We start from the raw sequence: 21,680 nt of genomic DNA on the forward strand, positions 1-21,680 counted from the left end.
GATTATATATGAAAAGCACTTAACATAAGGCCAAGCCTTTGGCAGGTGCTGAATAAAAAATTACTGTATCACCATCATCATCATCATTCGAATTGGACAATCTCCAAAGTCAGGTAGCTTAAAATAAAACAAAACAAAAAAGCTAGAGTAAGTATGATCATTGCCAAAGGTTGGAATTCGAGTTCACAAGGGAGATATCTATTTATATTAAGGCTTTAACAAAACACACTAAAGAGGAGAGGTCAGGATGATTCATTGCATTCCTTGTGCTGGATGCCAGGTGTTTTTATATATACATCTCAAGTAAGCTTGACGACAACCCTGGAAGGGAGTATATGCCCACTTTACAGATGAGAAAATTGAAACTTAGAGGGGTGACGTGATTTGGCCAAGATCATGCAACTGTTAACTTGCAGAATCATTGCTCAACTCCAATTTGTTTGACTCCAAAGCCCCATATCAACTAAACTTACAAAGTAGAGTCACTTTGGGGACTATTCCAGCTGGACTGCTCACCTTTATGCAGACTACATCTGAACTGAAAACATGAGTTTGAGAGTGACCCAGGCTTTGTCAACCCTCAACTTTTATTCTCTCTCTTCTCACACAATCTGATCATACCAAAGGAACTCCAGAATTAAGAGAGCTCATAACCACACCTGCTGCCTGCATACAGCCTGACTCTGCTGGCTCGACTCTACTGGTTCTTCTCTGCATGGAGTTGGAACATTTCACTATCCTGGACAGTGCTTTTCCCCATACTGAGCAAATCCAATGGAGCGGGATCAGGGCTGACTATACTTCCTGTGGTCCCAGGAACACAGTCACGATAATTACCAGTCAACTTTGGGTTGAAGAAGTTGCCTGACTCAGCAAGGCTGGCATTTCCTCCTACACAATTCTTTCCAGTTCGTTGGCATTGGTTTCCAGGAGTGGCTGGAGAATTTTGATAACAGTTTGCTGGTTGGATTCCAAGAGAATAGCTCAGATTCTGCTGAAGACTCATCAGAAAGTGGAGAAATACTGACAAAGGAAGTTAATGATGACCCCTTTGGAAACTTTGACTACCTCTACAGATGCCTTCACAACTATTTAAAGTATCACCTTGGAGCTAACTGAGACACCAGAAAAGGAAACAAACCCCATGAATGGAAATTAACAATCAGGCTGTGACCCACTTAAGTAGGTGTTATGCCGCTTGCCAAAGGCCTGCCAGAGAGCACACCCTGGGTTAATGGCTTGGTGCCTTCCTTTTCATCACTTTTATCATTTTTTTTAAGTTTATTCATTTATTATTTCTGAGGGAGAGAGAGAGCACACATAAAGGAGGGGCAGAGAGAGAGAGGGAGACACAGAATCCAAATCAGGCTCCAGGCTCTGAGCTGTCAACACAGAACCTGATGTTGGGCTCAAACTCACAAACCGTGAGATCATGACCTGAGCCGAAGTCAGACGCTTAACCAACTGAGCCACTCAGGTGTCCCATTCTTTTCATCACTTTTAGATGAAAGTTACAATTGTCTCCTAATTCCCTTGCAGAACTGTGCCCTCTTCCTCCTTCACCTCCATTCTTGGTAGCTTTTTCTAACTACTAACTAACTACTTCATAAAACACAAGCAAAGAACTAGAAAAGGTGACTGGCTCAAACAATTGTGGATATTAACATGTTAAGTTATATTTACCATGTAATATAGAAGTCATGAATCGTGAGTTAAGACACTGTATTTCTGTAAGCTGTGGGCAATACTTGGCACACTTAGAGTGATTCATAAAAGTTCTTTAAGGACCTTCCAAGACTGGAACCCAATCAACACCTCTAGTTACACCTCCTTTGCTATTTAATCTATGCTCTTGTCTAACACTGTCTAATAGGAATAAAATGTGAGTAACTTATGTCATTTTAAAAAATATTTTAAAAACTAAAAGAAACAGGTGAAATTAATATTAAGAACATATTTAACCCAATGTATCCAAAATATTATTTTAACATTTAACCAATATAAAATAATTATTAATGACATAAATTCTTCTTTTTTTTTGGGTACCAAGGCTTCAGAATCTAGTGTATATTTTACACATACATCTCCTTTCAATGCTCACTAGCCACATTTCAAGTGCTCAGTAGCCTGATGTAGTTAATGGTGACCTCATGGGATAGTGCAGCTCTAGTCAAAGAAGTTGGAAGAATACACAAATAAGGAAGTAGTACAAGCTCTCCAGAGGAAAGTAAATATAGAAGGATTTAAGGCATTCTTGCTGTTGCATAAACTTTGCTCCCCAGGAGGGTGTGCTAAGACTCAATAGTAATTAGCCTACACCATTTTGGTCTGATTTTGAGGGAAGTAGAAACTGAATGAGGAAGTTGCCCAATCTGTGAAATGTCTTAAAGGCACAGAACCTTATAAACTAAGAGTGCTCTGCCAAGAAAAAAGACCGTTTAAATGAGCGAGTGGGAACGAGAAGGATGAGGATGCGGAGAGAAGGCTCTATTACTTTTGAGATCCCTTCTAACCTGGGAGTTTTATGATTCCATATTCTATCAATTTTGTAAATGAGTACTTTTAAAGTGTTTTGCAAATGTTTGTTCTTTTTAAATAATTTAACTATTCAAGCTAAAATTTGGTCGATGCTACAAATTCAGGAAATGAAAAATTTAAGTGCCGATCCCATCCTAAGTGGATGAACATGGGTTCAGGTTTCTGGGGTTCACATCAAAGAAGGTTCTAACTTATTTGCAGGTACTTTGCATAGTTGCCTAAAACAGTGGGTTTGGAATCTGAAAGACCTAGGTTCTAGGTTGGCTCTCGTGGTTACAAGAATTGCAACTTTGGATGAGTCTCTTAAACTTTATATATCATCTATATGATGGAAATAATAATATCTATCACTCAAGCTTCATGAAAGAATTTACTTAGATAATATGCAAAGCTCCCACAAAATTCTCCACAAATGGTAGTGATTATGCCTTGTTACTTTACAGTTTTGATTATTCAAGGACAGCCATTCCCATGTAGTAAAACCTTTGGAATGGTTTCTTCACGTTGGTGGAAATTTTCCTTATAGCAACAGCTAAAAAAATGGCTACATAAAATAGTATTTCTTCCAACTCCAAAGGGCTCCCTTCCAAAACAGCCACTTAGGAACAAGAGCCACTGAAAAGTGATTGATGTCTTCTCATCAGCCCATGGCAGGAACTGGTTTGTGTAGCAGCATCAGGCTGAACTGAGAAGAACCAGGGACTAGACACATCCTTTGCCAGGGGGCTCCCAGTGGAGTTCTTGCAGACTATTCTTCAGTGTGCTGTGACTCAAATTCAATTCTAAGCTGTAGTTGTGTGATTAAAAGCCTAAAGGAGAAAACAAACAAAGAAAACAAAACCCCCAAACAGCCTCAAAGTCCTGCCACTCTGAAAGACCTCTGGCAACAAGAAACTTATCCCTCTAGTAGGGCGGAAGGGCCAAGAAAAGCATTTCCATTTTGCAACTCTCTTACTAACCAAAAACACAGGAGAGGTTTTCAAATACGTGTACATTGACAAAGGATTAAAAAATCACAGGGGAGATTGTGGGTGGGAAGCAGCACAAAGTTTCCTGGACATCTCTGTCCAACACCACATATTTAGAGGTCATGTCAGAAAATGATACCTGCTCATAGGACTTGCTTCCTTTTAAGTCACAGCTTTACATCGTTGGCTTATTCTGGAAATAATAATTGCTCCTTCCTGGGGTGCCTGGGTGGCTCAGTCAGTTAAGCATCTGACTTACAGTTCGTGGGTTTGAGCCCTACATTGGGCTCTGTGCTGACAGCTCAGAGCCTGGAGTCTGCTTTGGATTCTGTGTTTCTGTCTCTCTCCACCCCTTCCTCGGTCTCTCTCTCTCTCAAAAAAATAAATAAACACTAAAAAATTATTAAAAAATAATAATTGTTAATTCCCAAGGATTGTTTTGCATTCCTAAAATATCACACTGCCAGGAATACTTTGAAAAGCTCCATTGTTCAGGGTCTTGGGTCCTTGACTGATAGGTCCCACCCAATGAACTGGTGCATAAAATAGATAACCTAGAAGCCAACAGCCTGGTTTTGAGCCAGACACACCTACCATTAGAACTTTGGCCCTGCTCATTATTAGCTTGTGATCTTGACAAATCGCTCTCTTAATTCTCAGTTCCTTCTATAAACTATGGATAAAAAGATATCTACCTCATAGGATTATTGGCCCAAATAAGAAAGTCTATAAAGTACTTAACATAGTGACTGGCACATAGTAGTATGTCAATAAGTGTTGGCTGTTTTCCTCTACAAAATTTTTGGGACTGTGTCTTAGCAGTTTCCAAAAAGTGAAACTAGAGAATTGCCAAATAATAGCAATCTATGCAATCCCAACAATTTATGCAACAGAATAATATTGCAGCAAGACCATTTACCTAGCTCCACACAAAGCTCCTGAAGAAGAAAAACATCTCTGAATAAAGCACAGACCATTAGAGCTGCAAGAGCCCTTAGATACCATTCAGTTTAAACTTTTCTTTTCTAAACAAATGAAATCTTTGAGAGGTAAAGTAACTTATCCCATGTGAAAAGCTAGTTAGAGGCAGGGCCCAAGTTCAAATCCAAATATCTTGACACTTAATTCTGTGATCCAATGAGTTCAAGTGCTTTTGCAGTTAAAACAACTCCTGAAATGCCAAGACATGAGTCATCACAAGGAAAATCTCCTGTATCTCTCATTCATCCCATTCGCCATTCATTTGAAATTCCATGGTCATATCCTAAGATGCTCTCTCAACAGCAAACAGAGGGCAAATGATGACAAGAAACTGCCTTAGCAGGAAATGCCCTCCAAGTCACTGCAGACCTGAAAGCCATCACCATGATGGCCATTTTGCCTAGATTCATTTGAGAAAAAGGCACAGTGTGTGAAACACTTCATCAAATGCCTGTGACCATTTATGCCAAAGAATTGGGAAAAATAATCAAACTCTATCCTCTGACCTGTAACCCAAGAGGCATATGAAGAAGGTTGTACCAGACAGTCTCTAGGATGGTACCCAATAATCTCCACTTCTGATATTCACACGCTGGGGGAATCTCAAGCCCTAGAGTGTGGACTGAATTTACTGACTTGCTCCTAACACACAGACTACAGCAGAAGTGATAGGATGTCAATACTGATACAAGTATTGGCATCTTCCATCTTGGCCACTCCCTCCCTGGGGGAGCCATCTGCCATGTTGTAAGGTAGACTGGAGGAGAGGATCACATGAATAAGCTTAGGAGCAGATATACTAAGGTCTGATAATAATCATGTTAGTGAATTCGGAAGCAGGTTTTCAGCCCCAGTCAAGTCTTGAGGTGACTGCAGCTCCAGCTGACAGCTTGACTGCAACTTTATGAGAAACCCTGGGCTAACGTACCAGCTAAGCTGCTCCCAAATTCCTGACCAATAGAAATTGTGCAATAATAAACGCTTGCTGTCTTAATCTGCTAAATGTTGTGGTAAATTGTTAAACAACAATAAATAATGAATACAAGATGCAGACATAGTTGGGATAAACCACCCCTGAACAGAAGGCTTGATGAAACGTTCCCTCAAAGAGCAAATATCTTTATTTTCATCACAGACAGTCCAGAAAAACACTAACTAATTTTCCATGAGACTCCTCCAAGGCTCTATGAAAATCAGACAATTATATGTGTAGATGATATCAGTGTTATTCTCTGGGCTGTGAAAAGCGGGAAAGTTTAGTGTATTGCTATCCTCAGTGCCTGGCCCATGTTGGCTTCCTATAAATAATTATGAATGAATGAATGAAAGATCTATCCTAATGGCATAACTGTGGGTCTTCACTAGTATCATGGAGATAATATTTTTAAAATATCTTCATTTATTTCCATAATTTTTTATTAACCCAGGAGTTATTTCTTTCCCATGCATGTCATCTGCCTTAAAGATAAGCCAAGAATCATGTTGTACTAGGGAAGGAGAAGGTCAGCACCAACTCAAACAAATGTCTTTTTTTTAATCAGAAAAAGTTTTGTAAAGTAACATTTTATTTTTTTATTAAGTATAATTAATATAAAGTGTTATATTATGTGGGGAAAGAGGTTCAAGAATTCCTTATACTTACATAAATGGGTTAGAAAAAAGCTTAGGGTGGAAAGCTGCCCCCCCCCCCTTGGGGTAAAAGCGCCCAAGGCTAGCTAGCGAGATATTGTAATGGAACCATGAGTAACTTGTTATATCACCTGCAGGAAATTACTTTCCATCAGACACCAATATACTATTGTACTTTGATCACAATCTCCACTTGCCTCCCAGACCCTTTGCTTCTTACACACAAAAGTTAACGATTGCTATCCGATTGTTTTCTTCACATTCACCACATGTGTAAGATCTTGAGAGCACAGTAAATACAGAGACAAAAATCCCTGTTCAGGGTTCTTGTCTCCTCCTGGACATTAGCCGCTCTCATATTCAATCCTATGTCTGCTCTTTTGCTGGACAAGAGAGAACTCCAGACTTACAGTCTGCAACAATATTAGTTTCAGATAACACCCCCCAGTGCTCATCCCAACAAGTGCCCTCCTTAATGCCCATCACCCATTTAGCCCATCCCCCCCCCACCTCCCCTCCAGCAACTCTCAGTTTGTTCTCTGTATTTAAAAGACTCTTATGGTTTGTCTCCCTCTCTGTTTTTATCTTATTTTTCCTTACCTTCCCCTATGTTCATCTGCTGTGTTTCTTAAATTCCACATATGAATGAAATTATATGGTATTTGTCTTTCTTTGACTGACTTATTTCACTTAGCGTTATACCCTCTAGTTTCATCCATGTTGTTGCAAGTGGCAAGATTTCAATCTTTTTTTATGGCTAAGTAATCTTCCATTATATATAATTTCTTCTTTATCAATTCATCTGTGGATGGACACTTGGTTGCTTTCATATCTTTGCTATTGTAAATAATGCTGTCATAAACATAGGGGTGCATGTATCTTTTCAAATTAGTGCTTTTGTTTTCTTTGGGTAAAAAGCCAGTAGTGGAATTACTCGATCATATGGTAGTTCTATTTTTAATTTTTTGAGGAATTTCCATACTGTTTTCCATAGTGGCTGCACCGGTTTGCATTCCCACCAACAGTGTACAAGGATTCCTTTTTCTCCACATCCTTGCCAACACTTGTTATTCCTTGTGTTTGTGATTTTAGCCATTCTGTCAGGTGTGAGGTGATATCTCATTGTGGTTTTCATTTGCATTTCCCTGATGATTAGTGGTGTTGAGCATCTTTTCATGTGTTTGTTAGCCATCTGTATGTCTTCTTTGGGAAAATATCTACTCAAGTCTTCGGTCCAATTTTTTTTTAATTTTTTATCTGGTGGGGGAGAGAGAGAGAGACAGAGACAGAGACAGAGAGAGAGAAAGAGAGAGGGAATCTCACACAGGTTTTGATGCTCAACATGGAACCCAGTGCAGAGCCTGACACAGAACTTAAACCTATGACCCTGGGATCATGACCTGAGAGTAACTCAAGGGTTCAACCGACTGAGCCATTCAGGCATCCCCCTTGTCCATTTTTTAGTTGGATTTTTTTGTTTGGTGTTGAGTTGTATAAGTTCTTTATATATTTTGGATAGTAACCTCTTATAGGATATATAATTTGCAAGTATCTTCTCCCATTCAGTACATTGCCTTCTGTTTTGTTGATGGTTTCCTTCACTGTGAAAAAGCTTTTTATTTGGTATAGTTCCAATAGTTTAATTTTGCTTTTGTTTCCTTTGCCTGAGAAGACATATCTAGAAAATATTGCTATGGCTGATGTCAAAGAAATTACTGCTAATGTTTTCTTCTAGGAGTTTTATGGTTTTAGGTCTCACATTTAGGTCTTTAATACATTTTGAGGGGGGTTTTGTTTATAGCATAAAAGGGTGATCCACTTTCTTTTTTTTTTTAAGGGTGACTCACTTTCATTCTTTTGCACGTAGCTGTCCAGATTTCCCAGCACCATTTGTTGAGGAGACTGTCTTTTCCCCATTGTATACTCTTGCCTCTTTTGTCATAGATTAATTGAACATATAAGTGTAGGTTTATTTCTGGGCTCTCTATTCTGTTCCATTTATCTATATACCTGTTTTTGTGCAGCATCATACAGCTTTGATTACTACAGCTTTGTACTATATCTTCAAATGTCTTTTTTTCTAATTCCATAGCAAGACAGTCTTGAAAACCAGACATTGCAGAGAGAGAAATATTTTTTATAAATTCTAAAATATCCTTTTTTACATATAAGAAGCAATGTTTCCATGTCTGAAAATAAAGTTTTCCTCTAAGCTATGGGCAGAGTGGATGCAGAGGTGACCCAAGGGAAGTTCCTGTAAGACAGGAATAGAAAATAAAAAGTATTTTACCAAAAGAAGAAAAGAAAGGCAAGAGATGAAGTGCTCAGGGCCCTGGCTTTCCCTTCCGACCTTTGTTTTTGAGTAGCAACTTAAAGGCTATGCAAAAGAAAACTCCAGAAAGTTTGGGAAAAGGAAAACCAGAGATATTTGTGCCCCACTCCCAATTTGGGATTTGGAAGGAGATTGCCTCTCAGGGTACACTGTGTGGACATGGGGTATGACAGGAGCATAGAGGAAGACAAAAGAGAAGTTATATAAAAAAAGTTATACTTGTTGCACTGCTTGCTATTCATTTTGTTAAATTTTAACTCCAGTTCACAAGTAGGTCAGCTTAGGTTTGCCTGGTTCCGGGGGTGCCCCTGAGGCCCAGGCTTAGGTCTTTCCAGTAGCCTGTGGGAACAAATGTGGAACAGTTGTTGTAGCTTTGATTGACTCCCACTTCCTTCTGTCCAGGAGTGACAAGATCCTGCCCAGAATCGACTGTCCACACAGCATTAGTCAGCAAGTTCTGTCTTTGCTGTTGGTGCCCTTAGAGTAAGCATACTCCTTTCTCTTTTGCAGCAGTGTGGTTATAACCACAGGCAGATAGACCCGGGTGCCCACGGTGGCCCTGCCAGTTGTTAGTTGTCTGACCTAGGGCAACTTTTGCTGGGCCTTGATTTTCATTATCAATAACATATTTATAATAAATAGGTATAATATTTCAGGGCTTACAGCATGGAAAGCACTTTACAAAGCATATAATATGCCTTATCTCATTTAATTCACACATTCACCATAGGTGTAGTAAAGACTGTTTTTATCTTCATTTTATAGAAGAGAAAACCTGCCCAAAGTTGCACAACTAATAAGTAGCAGTAGGAATTGAATCTGGGTCTGGCTGACTGCAAAACCTGTGAAGTTAATGGCCTTATAGGAGGACTCCTTGGTGGGGCTGATGCTCTGAGCACCTTGGAACATAACGACCCCTTATATGTAATGTGCCTGCTAATCTGTGTCAATAGTTGGTCCTGAATAGTATCAGCATTGATCCCTGTGTGGTCAAGGTAACTCTTTTCTGTGTATATACAACTTTTAAACAAGTCCCACATTTATTCTGACAAAAATATTTGAATCTGTAACTATGACTTCTCAGTTTCCATTAAGCTCCCTTCTGGGGCTGGGGTCATGCCACTGTACGCTCCCCCTAGATTTGGAGACCGATGCCTCCTGGTGACCGCCTGTGGCAGCGTTCCTTAAAGCCAGTGACAGCCTGAGCAGGTTCCCAGCTGCTGAAATTAGCCTGCAGGATCCTTGAAGGCAAAGGTATATTTTAGGACAGAAGTACCAAACAATATCACAGAATGGCAAGTGATCAGAACACAGCCCCTTCCACGTTTTCCCTGATGTCCAAATAGTTCATGCTCCTGTTTGACCCTATTGTATAGGTGGCTTGTATACAATGAAAGAATCTATTTATTTGTTAAATCAACAAATATTCATGTACATACAATTCTGGAACTGAATGATAATAACTTTCTTTTAATACATTATAATTATAATAAACAAATTATCTTCTTCATAGGACTGCACCACATTTTAGTTAGCAAACTTATTTATTGCAAGTGATTTCATTATCTGCTAAATTCTTCCATGGGAATCATTTAGAGTTCCTGGTAATAATAATGACTGATGATAATGCTTCTTAATGAATTACCATGAGTAGAAAGTATGACTCAATAGCCCCAGTATGGAAAGAACTTTCTGATCTAGATCAGGAATATTCAAGACAGAAAAAAACTCAGATGTTTTATTCCACACTACCCCCTGCCCCATGGGCATAATTTACAAATCACGAAGTAGGCTCAGAGACTCTATGTCATTTTCAAGGTCATTCAGTGAGTTCCAGACATAACTATGGGTCCTGATTTCTAGGGCAGTGAAGTCACGTCACCTCACCACACCACACTTCCCCATTCACGTTCTGCCATACTATGGCAGAACTGTGAACAGGTAACACTACTCTCCACTTTGGGGATGGAACTGAGAGGTTATTACACAGGTCACATTCACAGGAAGAATGCAAAATATTTATCGAATAGAAAGTAGAGATGGGCTAGGAATCCAAATCCAGGAGGAATTTATTGAACCTTCAACATGCCAGACCACCAGCATCTCATCTCATTTGTACAACAATCCGTGCGAATGACATAACTACCCCATTTCACAGCTGAGAAAATGGGGTTTAGAGAGGGCATGAAGTGCCCTTAATTCACACAGTAAGTAATGGAGTGAGGATTTATTATTGGACGTTGTGATTCCAGTCCAGGTCCTTTCTACTTCCTCTTGGCAACACTTTATTGAAGTTTCTATTAGCACCCTCAAGGGGAAGAAATAAGGATCTCCTTGGCTCTATACATGCCCAAATACTGCATCATGTGCTGTTTCCAGTGTCCATTTAAGGTAAAGGCACAGCATTGAGCTCATGGCTTTTGTGTTGAGGAATTATTCTTCCCTCCGATTGATGAACTGAAATTATTTGGAAAGATCTTAGGTAAAGTGTGACTGCTGGCACGAAGGACAATGGTAATGGAATAATAATAAATTACAACCTCAGGCATCTTCCCTACTGTTCCAGCTTGGACAGCTTATTATCACAGAGATAAACCCTCCCACTAGCTCAGGAAAAATGTAAACATCGGCTTCTGCATTTTGCCTATATTGATAGTTGGTCATGTGCCAAATGGGTTTGGTTTGCAATTTAGTACGCAACAGTAAAACTTCTAAATCCACCATCTTTGGCTTGTATTTTATTTCCCCCACATGCTCAAAATCTCTACCATTTCATTTCTATGCCAGCTGGGAATATGTAACTCTTTACTAATTTCCCCTGTCTCTTATAGATCAGGTCCTCTTCCTCCTCCTCCTCCTCCTCTACCCCCTTCCTCCCCCTCTCCCCTCCTCCTCCTTCTTCACCTCTTCCTTCTCCTTTTTTTTTTTTTTTTTTTTGTTGCATCACCTTGCTATGTATGCTAGAAACCTTTAAATATTTAAAGTTGTAATTTAGCAAACTACAGACAAGCCAGAAATAAAAGTCTGGATTAAAAATATTTTTTTCTAGGGGTGCCTGGGTGGCTCAGTGAGGTAAGCCTCCGACTTCAGCTCAGATCATGATCTCACAGTCTGTGAGTTTGAGCCCTGCATCAGGCTTTGTGCTGATAGCTCAGAGCCTGGAGCCTGCTTCGATTCTGTGTCTCCCTCTCTCTCTGCCCCTCCCCTGCTCATGCTCTGTCTCTGTCTTAAAAATAAATAAAAACATTAAAAATTTTTTTTTCTATACAAAAGGGTTAGAGATGCACTAATCCAAAGAAGGAAAAGACTGAATCTCCAGCACAGGTTGTTTTTTTTTTGTTGTTGTTGTTGTTTTTTTTTAATTTTTTTTTTAACGTTTATTTATTTTTGAAACAGAGAGAGACAGAGCATGAACGGGGGAGGGTCAGAGAGAGGGAGACACAGAATCTGAAACAGGCTCCAGGCTCTGGGCTGTCAGCACAGAGCCCGACGCGGGGCTCAAACTCACGGACCATGAGATCATGACCTGAGCCGAAGTCGGACGCTTAACCGACCAAGCCACCCAGGCGCCCCCAGCACAGGTTGTTTTGAGAAGTTGCTGGATATACTGCCTTTGTAAGGTGACACCCTGTTAGCCATTGGTGTAGAGACAAAGGGCATATAGTACCTATTGCTGGATTTTCCCTTCTACAAAGTTTCTCCTCCTGCCAGAGCCCTTTCCTTTTGCTTTCTCTTTCTAACTTCCCATTCCCTGCACACCTGCATGGCAGTACAGCTACAGCTTCACCCCCATCCATTGGTACAGCTCTTATCATGACCACCAACAACCTTCTAGTTGCTAAATCTATTGAGTCCTTTCATACTTGTCCTTTATGCCAAACTGTTTATTGCTCCTTCCTTTTCAAAACTCTCCTCTTTAGGTCAATAATAATAATAATTGTCATTATTATTATAAGTTTGCATTAATAGAGTGCTTACAATATATAAAGTGGTATGTTAAACACTTTACATGTGCTCTGTCCTTGAATACTCATAACCCCACGGGATAAATATTATTATTATACCTAGGTTACAGATGAAGAAATTGAGGCCCAAAAGGTTAGCTAACTTGTCCAGAGTGACACAGCTAGTAAGCAGCACTTTTCTGAACCCAGGTTTCCCTAATGCCAGAGCCCATGTTTGTAAGCCTTATCCTACATTGCCTCATAAATTTTTCAGGACAATGACTATATAGAAACAATAAAGCCACTAAAGTTAGATCTAGATCACAATTCGTTTTTCCAAATTTGAGCTAGGGCAATGTTAGAAAATAAAGATGTTTTTTAAAGGTGAGAGTGAAAATAGATCATAAAAGTACCACCAAATAAATTTAGTCTTTTAGAAACAAATTAAGGTAAAATGATCATCTTTGATCATCTCCAAGATTTTTCCCCATATCTTGCTTAACATGTGGGTATTTGGTTTTCAGCCTATGGAAGACAGACTCTGGAAGGCCCCCATGACCCCTACTTCCTGGTGTTCACACGCTTGGATAATCCTCTCTCAGTAAGTATGAGCAGGACCTGTGACTGGCTTCTAAGCAACAGAATATGGCAAAGATGATGGGATGTCACTTCTGTGTACACTAGGTTACATTTTTAAAGACCATCTTGCTAGCACACTCATTCTAGAGACTCTGCCTGCTGCCCTGGTGAAATAAATGGCCACGTTGGGAAGTCAACGTGAGAAGGGAGTGAAGGTAGCTGCTAAGAACCATGCGCACCCTCCAGGCAATAGCCAACAAGACGCTGGAGCCCTTCGTCCTACAACCACAAGGGAATGGATTCTGCCGAAAATCCAGTTGAGCTTGGAAGCAGATACCTTCCTAAATGAGCCTCCGGATGAGAAGGCAGCCCAAATGACACCTTCCTAGGGAGACCCTGAGCAGAGGACCCAGCTAAGTCAAGCTCTGATGCACAGGAGCCATGACATAATAAGTGTGTATAGTTTTAAGCTGCTAAATTTGTGGTCATTTTATACAAATACACAGCCTCACTCATGGCCTTTCCCAAATTTCAACAAAAATTCTTATGAAATCACACAAAAAGGACTGTAAAAAATCATAACAAGACTGGATACTGTGTCTGAGAGTCAGTCTATTCTCAGAATCTTGAAGGGACTGTGCCACGGAAAGAACCTGTGTCAATTATTCTATGTACTAAACGAAGGGCAATTGGTATCTATTCCTGCATAATAAATTGCCCCAAAATTTTAGTAGTTTAAAACACCTGTTAGTATTTATTCTCAAAAAGTTAAAGGTAGCATTACCAAATGATCCAGCAATTCTACTCCTAGGCATATACCGAAGAGAATTGAAAATATGTGTTCACACAAAAACTTGCACACCAATGTCCATAGCAGCATTATTCTTAGTAGCCACGAGGTGGGAACAACTCAAGTGATTAAATGGATCATCTGATGATGAATGCATAAACAAAATACAGTATGTCCATACAATGGAATATTATTCAGCCATAAAAAGGAATGAAGTGCTGATACATGCTACAATATGATAAAGCTTGAAAATATTATGCTAGATAAAAGAAGCCAGACACAAAATGTCACATATTATGTGATCTATTTGATATGAAATATCCAGAAAAGGCAAATTCAGGAAAACAGAAAATAAATTACTGGTTGTCAGAGGATGGGAGGAGAGAAGAATTAGGAAGTACAGGATTTATTTTGGGGGTGATGGAAGTATTCTGGAATTAAGCAGTGGTAATGGCTGTGCAACATCATGAATACACTAAAACCACTGAACTGTATACTTTAAAATGGTGCAAATGGAAAATTATATGAAATATGAATTTTATCTCAATTTAAAAATTTACATAAAAAATAAGATAAACATTTATTGTTTCTCAATTTCTGTGGATCAAGAATCTGGGAGTGAATTGCCTGGGAGAGTCTAATCTGGGGTCTTTCATAAATAGTCAAGATGTCAGCAGAAGCTAGTCATCTTAAGAAGTCTAGACTAAACTGGACTAGAGCTGGAGAAATTGCTTCAAAAATAATTCATTCACATGGCTATCAAATTGGTGCGAGTTGCTGGTGGGAGGCCTTGGTTCTTCTCAATGTAGGTTTCTTCACAGGGCTGAATGAGTGTATTTACAACGAGGCAGCTGGCTTTCCCCAAAACAAGTGATCACAAAGATAGCAAGGCAGAAGATGACATATCTTTTATTTCCTAGCCTTAGAACCCATGAAAGTATTTTCACAGAAAGCAAGAGATTTTGTTTAGCTTCTAACCACTTTTCTTTCCCTATTAAGAAAGTTAAGGACTTTACCAACTAGAATACTGAGAATACAAATCTTCCAGGAATGATAGATAGATAGATAAATAGATATCAGAATGTTGTTCTATCCTATTTATTCTACTTTTTCTACATTATCAGCAGCTATAACTCCCACTAACCATGTCAGCATGAAGTGGGGAATAAAGGGAGGGGATTAGGACAGCAAAATGAGATAATGCCATCAGGTAAAGAACAGTAGGTGAAGCTGGAGAAAGATAAACCCTGGGGAAAAGGTATACAGGAAATTATAGATTTTCACAATACCATCTGTTTAGTTACTAGAGAGCCTGGCAGTGGGAGTAGCAGGCTATAGTATCTCAGTCCAGCCAAGCCAGACTAAATGAACAAGTGCTAGATTTTGCTATCTGAAAATAGAACACAACCAGATTCAAAAGGACAAAGAATGAGGTCAAAGACTATCCATTTACTGTATTTGTTGGTAGAAATATCTCTTACTCAATTGTAAGTTAGTAGGGGAAAAAGCATAAAGCTTATTTTTAATTTTTTTTTTCAACGTTTATTTATTTTTGGGACAGAGAGAGACAGAGCATGAACGGGGGAGGGGCAGAGAGAGAGGGAGACACAGAATAGGAAACAGGCTCCAGGCTCTGAGCCATCAGCCCAGAGCCTGACGCAGGGCTCAAACTCACGGACCGCGAGATCGTGACCTGGTTGAAGTCGGACGCTTAACCGACTGCGCCACCCAGGCGCCCCAAAGCTTATTTTTAAAATGCTGTAGAACAAGGAAGAAGGAATTGTATACTCAGTATAAGAAGAAACCTCAGAACATAATCTAATTAGATCCAGAAAAAGAAAACTCTAGAAATCTGTTTGCCATTTTTAGCAGGGTATAAAAAAATAAGACTGTTTATCATTAAAAAAATTATCATAAAAAACTCATAGAAAAAATATAGGAACAATCTAAGATGGAAGATAACAGGATGATATGAAAATGGAGATGAATGAGATGAGAAAAGTTATGAACTTCAGTATATAATCATATTTAAGTCTATATTTGGAGATAACATTTACACTATGAAAAACATGAGGGGAAAGGAATGAAGAAAATACAATTTTTTTAAAAAAGATAGTTATGGAAGACAAAGAAAGAGACTTGGACAGAAGAATTATTCACGTTCCTTCCAAAGAAGAAAACTTGAGACAGAAGCAGTAATCAAAGACATATTTTAGGAATATTTTTCTGAGTTGAAAAACACTGGAGTATGAAAGTTAGGAAGGAAAGGGTTGACTCCTTCTCTACCCAGGATAATAAATGACCTCAATCAGACGTCACCGTAAACATGTCAAGGGTACTTTTTCTTTTTTTTTTTTTAATTTTTTTTTTCAACGTTTATTTTTTTGGGGACAGAGAGAGACAGAGCATGAATGGGGGAGGGGCAGAGAGAGAGGGAGACACAGAATCGGAAACAGGCTCCAGGCTCTGAGCCATCAAGCCCAGAGCCTGATGCGGGGCTCGAACTCACGGACCGTGAGATCGTGACCTGGCTGAAGTTGGATGCTTAACCGACTGCGCCACCCAGGCGCCCCAAGGGTACTTTTTCTTGAGTATTCTCTATCTACAGAATATTTTCATCAGGATATGCATAGTCGATCTAGTTGCTTATTTTGAATAGAGCTGGAATGTCCAGATTTAAGAAGCATAGCTGGAGAATAAGGGGGTAGTCACGTGGGCATTTTCCTATCCACGTGTAGTTGATGGAATAATAAATCAAATGGTCCTTCAAAACCAGAATGGCTCCCTTTGTGAATAAGATTTCCATACACATTGTTCAAAATTAATTGGTTCTACACACATTGTTCAAATTCCATTTAGCTAATCCAAAACCAAAACTCAAGCCCAATGTGTAAAAATAAAAAGGACATTTTGGCAAACTTTTTCAAGCTTCTGATGATTTCAGACTCCATCAGGAGAGGAATGCTTTATTTATACCTGGTGTTTGCCTCTATCCTTTGAATTATTAGGAGAATTTGAGGAGGAGTACGATCTATGATTGCCATGTGTCTGCTTTGACTTCTGTGTTAGTACAAAGATTGGAAGGGTGAACATGCTCCAGGCAAGACTAATAACAGCAATAACTATCACTTACCATGGAGCTAGGTACTGTGCTATGCATTTTACATCCATTCTTTCATTGAATCTTAAAAACAAACCTAAGCAGTAAAGTACTATTGTTATTCCACTTTATGTTAAGGAAACTGAGGCTTAGAGAGTAATTTGAGGTCATTTAAGTGTGTATTTATTTATGAGAGAGAGGGGGTGGGGAGCAGAGGTAGGGCAGAGAGAGAGAGGGAAACAGAGGGTCTGAAGTGGGTCCTGTGCTGTCAGCACAAAGCCTGACTCCGGGCTTGAACTCATGAACCATGAGATCATGACCTGAACCAAAGTCAGACGCTAAACCGACTGAGCCACCGAGGTGCGCCTCTGAGGCCATTGAAGGTTTCAATTCAAGGGGTGACTGAATGGTTCAATCAGTTAAGCGGCCAACGTTGACTCAGGTCATGATCTCATGGTTTGTGAGTTCAAGCCCCACATGAGGCTCTCGGAACGGAGCCCACTTCGGATCCTCTCTTTCTGCTCCTCCCCTGCTTGCTCTCTCTCTCAAAAATAAATAAAAACATTTAAAAAACATTTTTTAAAAAAAGGTCTCAATTCAAGTAGTAGAGTTGAGGTTCTATGCTATTCGATTGCCAGGCTTGAATCCTCAACTACTGTGCCTCCTGCCTCCTTTTGGGAAAAAAAAAAAAAAAAAAAGAAGAAGAAGAAGAAGAACTCTTCCCTTTTGCGGCCATCGCTGGAGCTGTAGCGGCCAATATGAAGGTCAGTCCGTTTTGGTCTCTGACCGGAGCACGAGCCGTAAAAGGCATTTCAGTGCACCTTCCCACATTCGCAGGAAGATTGTCTTCCCCTCTTTTCAAGGAGCTGCGACAGAAGTACAACGTTCGATCCATGCCCATCCGGAAGGACGATGAAGTACAGGTTGTGCGAGGACACTACAAAGGCCAGCAAATTGGCAAAGTAGTCCAGGTTTACAGGAAGAAATACGTCATCTGCATGGAAGGAGTACAGGGAGAGAAGGCAAATGGCGCAACTGTCCACGTGGGCATCCGCCCCAGCAAGGTGGTCATCACTAGACTAAAACTGGACAAAGAGCGCAAAAAGATCCTTGAGCGCAAAGCCAAATCTCGCCAAATAGGAAAGGAAAAGGGCAAATATAAGGAAGAAACAATTGAGAAAGTGCAGGAATAAAGTAATCTTACATACGACATTAAATAAAAACTGTTAAAATGATGAGGAAAAAAAGAAAAGAAAAGATGCACGTGTAGACATACTCTGAAAAAAAAAAAGTATAGAATTGTATAGATAAAAAAAAAAAAAAACCAAAACCTTACAGGCACACCTACAAACAAGTTGCACACAAAGGAACCAGCTGGCCTCAGGCTTTTCTTTGGCAGCACAAGTGCCAGAACGCACTGGAGTAGCATCTTCAGAACTTTTAGGAGAGAAATGCTCCAATCCAGGTTTTAAATATTCACTCAAATAGATGTGAAGGCAATCAAAAGGCAGTCTCATGTTTGTGAGAAACTAAAAGTCTCTCTACTCACTTATCCTCTTAAAAATCAAGCAACCAAGCAAGCAAAGAACAACCCTGAAGATTAAGAGACAAATCAAAATTAATGGGAAAAATAGGAAGATGTAAAAGAATTGGCAACAAGTATCAAAAACATTTTGAAATACATGTAAAGAATTATAAACTCCGTTACTAATGGAATAGAGTTGTCAAACTAATCCTGACAGAAAGAAAGGTTATATAGTGTAAAACCATTTTAATTAATCTCCAGATTATATAACGAAAGACTAGAAATGGAGTTGCGAAAAGGAACTGTTATTTCTTCATTCATATATAGAAGAAAATGCAAAGATACCATTTCATCTCTTATTTTGATAATTAGAAAAAAATATAGTTAATAATATTTTTTAAAAAGCTAAAGAACTACTAGTGATCTTCAAAAGTAGAAGATAATAAAAGGAAATAAAACTGTACAAGATATAGGAAGATATTATCTTTATACGGATAACAAAATTATAAAAGATATAAGAAGACCACAAAGTACATGTTAATTTCTCCATGGCTCAGTTTCCCCATCTATAAATAGGACTAATAATACCTACGTGATGTGTTGTTGTGAAAATCAAAATGGTTAATGTACACAAAGTGTTTAGAATAATGTCTGGCACATTGGAAGTGGTATATAATATTAGCTGTATTATAGTATTACAGTGTATTTTTAAAATGTCTATAATAATACAATGTTATTTTTAAAGTCCTTTAGAATAAGCAGACATTACTTTTCAAATTGAAAGAAAAAAATGTTACTTAAAAAAAGTTAGACAACAGTTTTAGGGCAAACTTTTCTTTCCATCTTCCCTTTTACTATACAAAAATAATCAACTTTAAAAATTATTATACTATGTATATATGTAAATGTAGTGGCATAAAATTTGAGTTTGAATTTTAAGATCCTTGACATTGTAATTGCAAACCCTCTATTTACTTCTCCAAAACTCTACATTGCCCTTGGTTAGATTCCATTTTTTCTTCTCCAAATTGTACCCCAGGGATTTTAGGCACCAAATGTGATCTCATAAACTGCTAGAATTATAAAATATGCATTAGCAATTCCAACACTTTGGCATTATGTTAGGTTCCTTCACCCCGCCCCAAATTTGCTATGTCCTAACATCAACATTACCTCGAAGAGGGTCTGAAAAGTATAGCCCAGGTAATTATAAATGCTTGAAGAATCAGTTCTATAGCAATATTCATGACAGTAGATACTAGTGTATTTTCCACACCTTTCTTTTTCAGGTTAGATCCATAGAAATAAAATGGAGGAATGTTCAGAAAATATGAGCACAAACATGTGTGCACCTACACTCCCACCTACCCGATATAAAACCTTTGAATTGAGACAGTGAATACTTGCAGTGTGAACCCAGTCAGCTCTTTCGACTCCTGGTTGTGTTACATACTTGGAGTTTTAGTTTGCAAAGGAGGTAAAAGGGGAATAATGACACAGATGTGGGACAAGTTACACAACACTGCCTATCACAGAAAACGGTCCCCTTGCAAAGAGGAGCAAGTGCCTGTTTTTGTTTTTCTTTTTCCTTTTTTAAACATTTATTTATTTATTTTTGAGAGAGAGGGAGAGAGAACGGGGGCGAGGGGCAGAGAGAAAGGGAGACAGAATCCCAAGCAGACTCCATGCTGTCAGCGCAGAGCCTGATGGCAGGGCTGGAGCTCACAAAGCATGAGATCATGACCTGAGCGGAGATCAAGAGGGATGCTTAACTGACTGGGCCACCCAGGCGCCCCACACCTGTTTTTCTGGTTAATGTCACGTCAGATTTAGGAGGACAGAGAAAAGGGGCGATCAAAGCCTTTTCCTAACTTCATCACTGGGGACACATTCATCAGTGTTTCTGTTCATAGAAATTCTCTTTACTAGAAATTCACACTAGACCACAGCATATGGGTTTCTCTTTGTTTTCTGGTGTTTCTTTTTTGTGCCTTTTCTTAGGCATTTTATTGGGAAGCTTTGGGAGGGCACTAACACAGAATCATGGAAACTCATTACTTCATTTTATTATTATTTTTTAATGTTTATTTATTTTTGAGAGAGAGAGAGACAGAGCATGAGCAGGGTAGGGACAGAGAGAGGGAGCTACACAACTGGAAGCAGGCTCCGGGCTCTGTGCTGTCAGTACAGAGCCTGACACCAGGCTTGAACTCACAAACCATGAGATCGTGATCAGAGCCGAAGTCAGAGGCTTAACCAACTGAGCCACCCAGACACCCACATTACTGCATTTTAAACCTTTTTTTCCATCAGGCTAAAACTTTAAATGACACAAACTGAACTTTAAAATTGCTGTTTGGGGGCACCTGGGTGGCTCAGTCGGTTGAGCGGCCGACTTCAGCTCAGGTCATGATCTCACAGCTCGAAGGCTCGTGAGTTCAAGCCCCACATCGGGCTCTGTGCTGACAGCTCAGAGCCTGGAGCCTGCTTCGGATTCTGCGTCTCCCTCTCTCTCTGCCCTCCCCTGCTCATGTTCTGTCTCTCTCTCTCTCTCTCTCTCTCTCAAAAAAATAAATAAATAAATAAACATTTAAAAAAAAATAAAATTGCTGTTTGGAATTATATCTCCCTTATGGTTCTAAGCACACCTCTTCAGCTGAGTTCTAATATCCTGGGATTAGAGAACTATGCTAACATCCATATACTTCCCATGCCTTTAATGATTTTATTAATTTTTTTTTTTACATCTCTCAGTCATCATCTTTTTGCATTGAATTCCAAGTTTTTCAAACTTATTCTCCTTCACCAACACCCTATTGCCTTTGGTAACAAGAGCACATCTTCCCAAGAGCTTCATATGTGGGAATACTTAGGGAGATAACAATTTGGTGCTCAAAGAGATATTCTAAAATATTGGTTCACACAATGAAGAAAACCATGAACAAAACAAAAACACAATCTACTGAATGGGAGAAGAATTTGCAAATGATATATCTTATGAGGGGTTAATATCCAAAATATGTAAAGAACTTTTACAACTCAACACCAAAAAACCCAAATAATCTGATTAAAGTGGGCACAGGAACTGATTAAACATTTTTCCAAAGAGTTCATACAGATGGCCAACAAACACATGAAAAGATGCTCAACACCACCAATCATCAGAGAAATGCAAATCAAAACCACAATGAGATATCACTTCACACCTGTCAGAATAGCTAAAATCAAAAACACAAGAAATAGCAAGTGTTAGCAAGGATATAAAGAAAAAGGAACCCTCGTACACTGTTGGTG

At 39.2% G+C, this 21,680-nt stretch overlaps 1 long non-coding RNA gene and 1 pseudogene across 3 annotated transcripts in view; one reads left to right on the forward strand and one right to left on the reverse strand.

Annotated features, from left to right (window-relative positions):
* LOC147574882 (uncharacterized) overlaps positions 1-21,680 on the reverse strand; it is a 263,957-nt gene that overhangs the window by 33,383 nt on the left and 208,894 nt on the right. For 2 of the 3 annotated variants that reach the window (XR_015242793.1, XR_015242790.1), the window contains one exon: positions 6,586-7,373. The exons of the other annotated variant lie outside the window; for it this stretch is intronic. This is a non-coding gene — a long non-coding RNA (uncharacterized LOC147574882). Of the gene's footprint in view, positions 1-6,585; positions 7,374-21,680 lie in introns of those variants that run through there. 3 annotated transcript variants of the gene reach the window in all.
* Positions 17,581-18,096, forward strand: LOC147574883 (large ribosomal subunit protein uL24 pseudogene; annotated as a pseudogene).

The sequence above is a fragment of the Puma concolor genome, chromosome D4 (assembly GCF_028749965.1).
Source record: "Puma concolor isolate L17-30 chromosome D4, mPumCon1.1.hap2, whole genome shotgun sequence".
Lineage (NCBI taxonomy): Eukaryota > Metazoa > Chordata > Mammalia > Carnivora > Felidae > Puma > Puma concolor.